Source organism: Poecilia reticulata, linkage group LG1, assembly GCF_000633615.1.
Source record: "Poecilia reticulata strain Guanapo linkage group LG1, Guppy_female_1.0+MT, whole genome shotgun sequence".
Classification (NCBI taxonomy): Eukaryota; Metazoa; Chordata; class Actinopteri; order Cyprinodontiformes; family Poeciliidae; genus Poecilia; species Poecilia reticulata.
Window position 1 is genome coordinate 23,155,031 of NC_024331.1, and position 6,014 is coordinate 23,161,044.

Consider the following 6,014-nt stretch of genomic DNA (forward strand, 5'->3'; position numbering starts at 1 on the left):
GTTCTTGCTAAAGAATTGAAAACTTATTTCCTGCTGAGCTAAGCTACGATATAAAGATTTAGACATGAAGAAAATATTCTTTTCCCCATGTGACCGTCCATCACAACTCACTCTAGACCAGGGGTGGGCAACTCCAGGCCTTGAGGGCCGGTCTCCTGCAACTTTTAGATGTGTCTCTACTTCAACATACCTGAGTCAAATAATAAGGTCGTTAGCAGGACTCTGGAGAACCTGACTGCACTGAGGAGGTGATTCAGCTATTGGATCCAGGTGGTTTCTACCAGGGAGACATCTAAGAGTTGCAGGACACCGGCCCTCGAGGACCAGGATTGCCCACCCCTGCTCTAGACCGTCTCAAGCTCGTCGTTTGTCTTCATTTTGTCATTTGTTCTTGACAAAGTTCCCGTGTGTGATCCAGAAGCTTTTTCAGACACTCTGCCTGAGCCTTGAACTCCTCCCGCTGCTCCGCATTCACAACCCATCTCCTGCTGAACAGCCACAAGCGCTCTGTTTTCTTTGACTTGTTGTCAAAGCACATCACCAGGCAGTCTGGACAGGATGTATAAATAAAAGTCACAGTGAGGTTCAGCTGATCCCCTGCATTAAAGCAGAGGGTGCTTCCTTCCACAGTGACGCTGTAGGTGCGATGCTCGCACTGTTCATCCTGACGATTTCTCTTTGGATGTGACATGTTGAAGGCTGCTCTAATGTTGGAGAAGCGAACGCCGGAGCTGAGGTTTAAACGACTCAATATGTGCTGAATTATTAAAAGTGCCTTCAAGCCAAAGCCCATTTGCCCGGCAGGTGAGAAAAGTTCCAGCTGATCCAAAGGTTCTAGCAGATCTGTGCCGGCTGCTTCACAGACAGCAAACAGAACAGAGCGTTAGACAGAACAACAAACATCTCTGTAAAGTTCAGGACTTGTTTGAAATGTGGAAACACTGGACTTCTGTGACATGATAAGTACAAATCTGACGAAACCTTGGTACGGCCCATTATCACACAATCTGTTCCAGAAGGAGAATGATCACTATTAACTGCTTTGATCTGAGCAATAAACTTTATGTTGGGGAACAAGAAGTCCAGAGAATAGCTAAAGTATTCAAAAGCCTTGACCTTTCACACGTCTTGTCACATTAGAGCCAGAAACTTCTGAGTATCTGATTGGTATTTGATGCAAAACACCCAAACTTTATGAAAGGGATTTAAAAAGATTTTTTTTTTAAATAAAAACAATAAAAAACTCAGGCATCTATTCACGTTCTATTTTTGTGTGTAAAAGAATAAAAAACTAGGTTTTTTTTCTTTTTATGCTACATCTGTTTGATTATTAAACATCAAAAATGTGAATATGTTCAGGCTATGTGCATGTGAGGCAGTGAGTTTTTCTCCCTACAGTCAAGGTAAGAAAACATCTACATCCTCTCTTAGCTTAGCTTATTTGTTTATTTATAAATAATAGCAATACATTTAAAGTCCCGGTAGATTTTTCATAAACTCTCAAAAACTTCAAAATGAATTTGGTGGAAACTGTAGAGCGATTTTGAGGTAGATTATTGTTAGTTGTAGTAATGCCTGAGAAATTGTTAAATGTCATGTTTGAATTGTGCTGAGAAGACACCGATTAATTTAAATTGGCGTTTTAATAACTTTTCACTGGTAACGAGTTCAAAATGTTTGAGGTTGGAAGGTCTATTTACTGGTCCACTTCAAAATGTTAATATTACTTCCGCTAAATTGTTTATATTTTAAATTCCTGACCAAAGATTCAAATGCATGCATGTCATCATATTTATGAAAGTTTATTTCCTTAACTGTAGTTTCAATGTCATTAATAATGACATAAAAGTTTATTTGTTCAGAACATGTCAGGCATCTAAGAACATTTTAAGAGCAATTTATCTGTAGCTTAATAAAATCTTCAGTGTTTCGACGTTATATGCAGGGAAAAACTTAGAATAATAGCTCAAAAAAGGGGAAAGTAGAGATTGATGCAGTGAAGAAGTTTATTCATCAATATGCGACAACAGGTGCAGACTTGTGAAAGTCTTCTGGAGATTTTGTTTTAAATTTCACACTGACATAAACAACCATGATTAGCTGTGTTACGAACCAGTGAAAAGTCTTTACGTTTTCACTAACACTACTATGAACACAGGTCTCCCCAGCAATGTCATGTTAAAGGTGCAAAGTTCACACTTACTAAATCTGGTACATTTACAACAATATTGTACGTTCGTTAAAATGCCATTCAAATAAAATCAATTCAATTCAGTTCAACTTAAGACAATAAATAGTACATGAACTATTGAGTAATCTTTCAGGTCAACTGCTATTCAGGTATTCCCTTAATCAAATCATGAAACTTGATTATTAATAAGTTGGACAGACTATATTTTTATTCAAATGTGTCACTGAAGTAGTTAAAGTCAGAAAGGAATGTTGCTTACAGCACGAGGATGGCAAATTTACTTTAAAGGGATCCAATCCAATCTTCTTGACTGTCAAAAAAGGTGGCACTGGCACTGTCATTTACAGATTTTCTATAATTTTTTTTTTAACACTATAAATGTTCAAAACACATAAGTTGGACTTAGCTTTTGCTAAGTGACAGTAGAAGCTGGGGTGTTTCAGGCAGTTTGTCCCTCAGTTGAGGCAGCTGGATTTCTGGATATCTGTTCTGGACAGAGCTCCTTGGTGGGATCCATCACATGATGCTCAGACATGCTGAGGCACTGGGCCTGGGCTTTGAACTCCTCCATCTCATTCGCCTCCACCTCCCTCCTTCTGCTGAACAGATACAGACGCAGTGGCTGGTCAGGGCTTTTGTCTAACCGCACCACTATACAGTCCTGACAGGAGCTTTGGATCAGAGTCATGCTGATGTTCAAGTGAGGATCGCTGAAGCCACTCCCATCCAGGGTGACGTTCGTCTGCATGTACTGGCAGCTGTCACTGATGCTCGAGATGCGCGTGAAGGATATCTTCGTGCTGTCGGTGTAATTGGCAAAGACGCTGCTTCCGCTGTCTGCGAGCTTCATTTTTTCCAGGTATTTTGGAACAGCAGCACTGACCGAAATTAAAGCCCATCTGCCCTCCACATCACGGAAACTCAGGCTCTCCACAGGTCGAAGCAAGGTCTCACAGGGGGCCGGAGCTGAGTGGCTCACAGACGCCCAGCAGAAGAGTACAAAGACACACGGAGCATACATTTCCTTGAATTATAGAATACCCTCTCTGCTATGCAAGTCGGTGTCGTGTCAAAGTGAGTCTGAGATTGGTGAAGCAGCCGAGCTGGTTTTTATAGATGTTTCAGAGATCTTCTGTTTCACAACACTGGCAGATCTGAAGAGCAGAGTCCTCTTTCTGTCTATTTAATCTTTGATTGTGAAACACAGAATGCTCTGTGACTGTTGGACATGAATAACACGGCCTGCCTCTCCCACTCCTGAGGGATAGCTGCTGATCCACTGCTGGGTGCAAGAAAAAAATCCAAGACTGAGACAAACTCCAATCTTCTGACAATATAACCCCATATTCGCTCTGCTCTCTGTAATTTACACAGACAAAATGCATGAAAATGTGATGATCGCTATGAAGCCTTTAAATTTTCATTTTACCCAATTGTACTTCTTTAGTATTCCACTCTTTGGCAACTTTCACATATACGCATTAGTTACTTCAACCTAGTAACTTCATCATGAGTTAGATGACTTAAGAGTTTTCTCAGCTTACTTTATCTTCAGTTTTTGTGTTACTTTGTATTTCCAAAGAATTTATTTATTTTTTTTCTGGTTACCTTGTGTTTGGTCATGCTCTGTTTAGTTGTTGTTTCATGAAACCCTGTTTACTTTGTGCTCTGTCATTTCCATTCCTTCTCAGTTCTTCTGTGCATTATTTCCCCTCAGCTGTTCCACATTCAGTTAATTAGACCCACCTGTGCCTTGTCTTAGTGATCAACATTTCTCTAATATGTTACTCTTTGTTTCATTTCTTGGGGGGTGCGTGGGCTGCATTAAAGCTGACTTTGCCACCCATGACTTCAATCTAACTCTAATTATAGTGCTCTGTCAATAAGAGGTGCTTCTTGCATGAATAGTTCCCTGAGCAAGCTCTCCTGTCTTTCTTACCCACATCCACTGCCGTTTTCTCCCTTTCATATTTGTTTCCATAACATAAGCATCTTCAAAAATGGCACCAGTTTGAGAAGGCATAATTTCCTCAAATTCCCTGGTTGAGCACAGCTAAAGGTGGCAACATCCTCTCCAGCAAAGGGAAACATGACACAGAATAATTTGCACGTCACCCCATGTGGGCACTGTGTGACTGTGTGACGGACAGCAAACACATCTTCTGGTGCCCCTATTTTCAGCAGCAATCCAGGAACATTTTCTCAATACATGGATTGAAAGAACAACCACAAAAGCAATAGAAAACATATTCAGGGCACAAATGACAACCAAATGAGTACTTTTGAGCTAGACCTTGTCCTCCCCCTTCTAATGCCACTAGGAGCTAACATCCATATTGGACATACCGAAATACACCACTTTGGGGAAGATAATCTGACCACAGTTGAGAGGTTTTTGTTGTTGTTGTGTTTTTCTTGAAGAAAACCGTTGTTTTGACCAGTTTCCAGCCATCTGAAGCAGCTGTCTCAAGGTTTTCCTTCTTGGCGTGATGTAGAAATAAGTGCTTGTTAAAATTCTTATCGTTTTCTGACCTAAACTTGAAGTTCTGTAAGTGCAAGACACGTTTTTCTTATTACTGGAGCACTATTGCTTCTAATCCACTTCTCTATGATCACAACAAAGCTAATTTTGCGCATCATGTTTTGTTTTTAGGGAAATTTGTCTTTTAATAGGAACAAAGTGGAGCAGTGAGTAAGTTATCTGTTCCCTGAGTACAAATTCGAGATTTGCAGAAGTAGGGGATGTAAAAATTGTTTATTCAAAGTTAGATTAATAAAAATTATAATACTGCCTCAGACCCGGATTTGTTCACAAAATTGTAGCACAAGTAAAAATCAATATTGCACATCAATTCAGTCCAGTTTTTTTCTGTATAGAGAGTTGGTTAAACCCAATTATATGTCATGTTTCTCTGGTTTTTGTTAGATTCTTTGCCATTGGTAACTCTTAGGCTTTAATAAAACTTACATCTGTCTGTACTCTATGCAAATTCAGATGTTTTAATGTATTTCCCTTCACATCTCCATAACACAACCCTGCCGTGTAAAATCAACCCAGGACTGGATCTGTCCCTTTGAGTGAGTCGATAAAAACTTTAAAAACAATGCAACGCCAACATATTTTTATGATGAAATTGAGCTGTCCTAACACGTGTGGAAAATGTCCCAAATAACAAATCAGACAGATGCCACCAAAGATCCTGCAGCAGGGTATTAATATAACAAAGCATGTTGCTTTCTCCTAAAATATTTAGAGATGAGGCAGGCTGATGGTTTGGGGTTTCAAGCCATTTGATCGTATTCCGGATGATAAAGTTTTCTCTGGAGTCTGCTGCCCCACTATAAGCAAACTGACTAGTAAAATTAATCACTTATCATAGGCAAGAAGGACATTGATTTGGGACCTTTAAGGATGCATTGCAGCAGTTTTTTTAAGGGAATAAAATTAAGCTACAATAAACTTCAATAAATCTTAGAAAGGTCAACTCGGTGCAAAAGTCTGAATTTACAGTAATATTCAATAAATTTGAATACACCCACATGAGTCTTGTTTGTCAGATTCAAATTACCTTTTGAAAAAAAAAAACAAAAGGTGATTTTTTTTTAAATTAAAAATTTAAGTTAACAAGATTTTTTTATTGATTTGATGCAATATTCTAATCTTAAATATCGTGTCTAAATTAGCCCTTAGAAAATCATCATGATTAAGAGGAATAAAGATGTTAAAACACTAGATGTTAAAACATCACTTGGTGATGGAGTTTTACTGGTAACCGATTTTTCATTAATATTCAGATTTATTGAATCAGTCTATATATATATA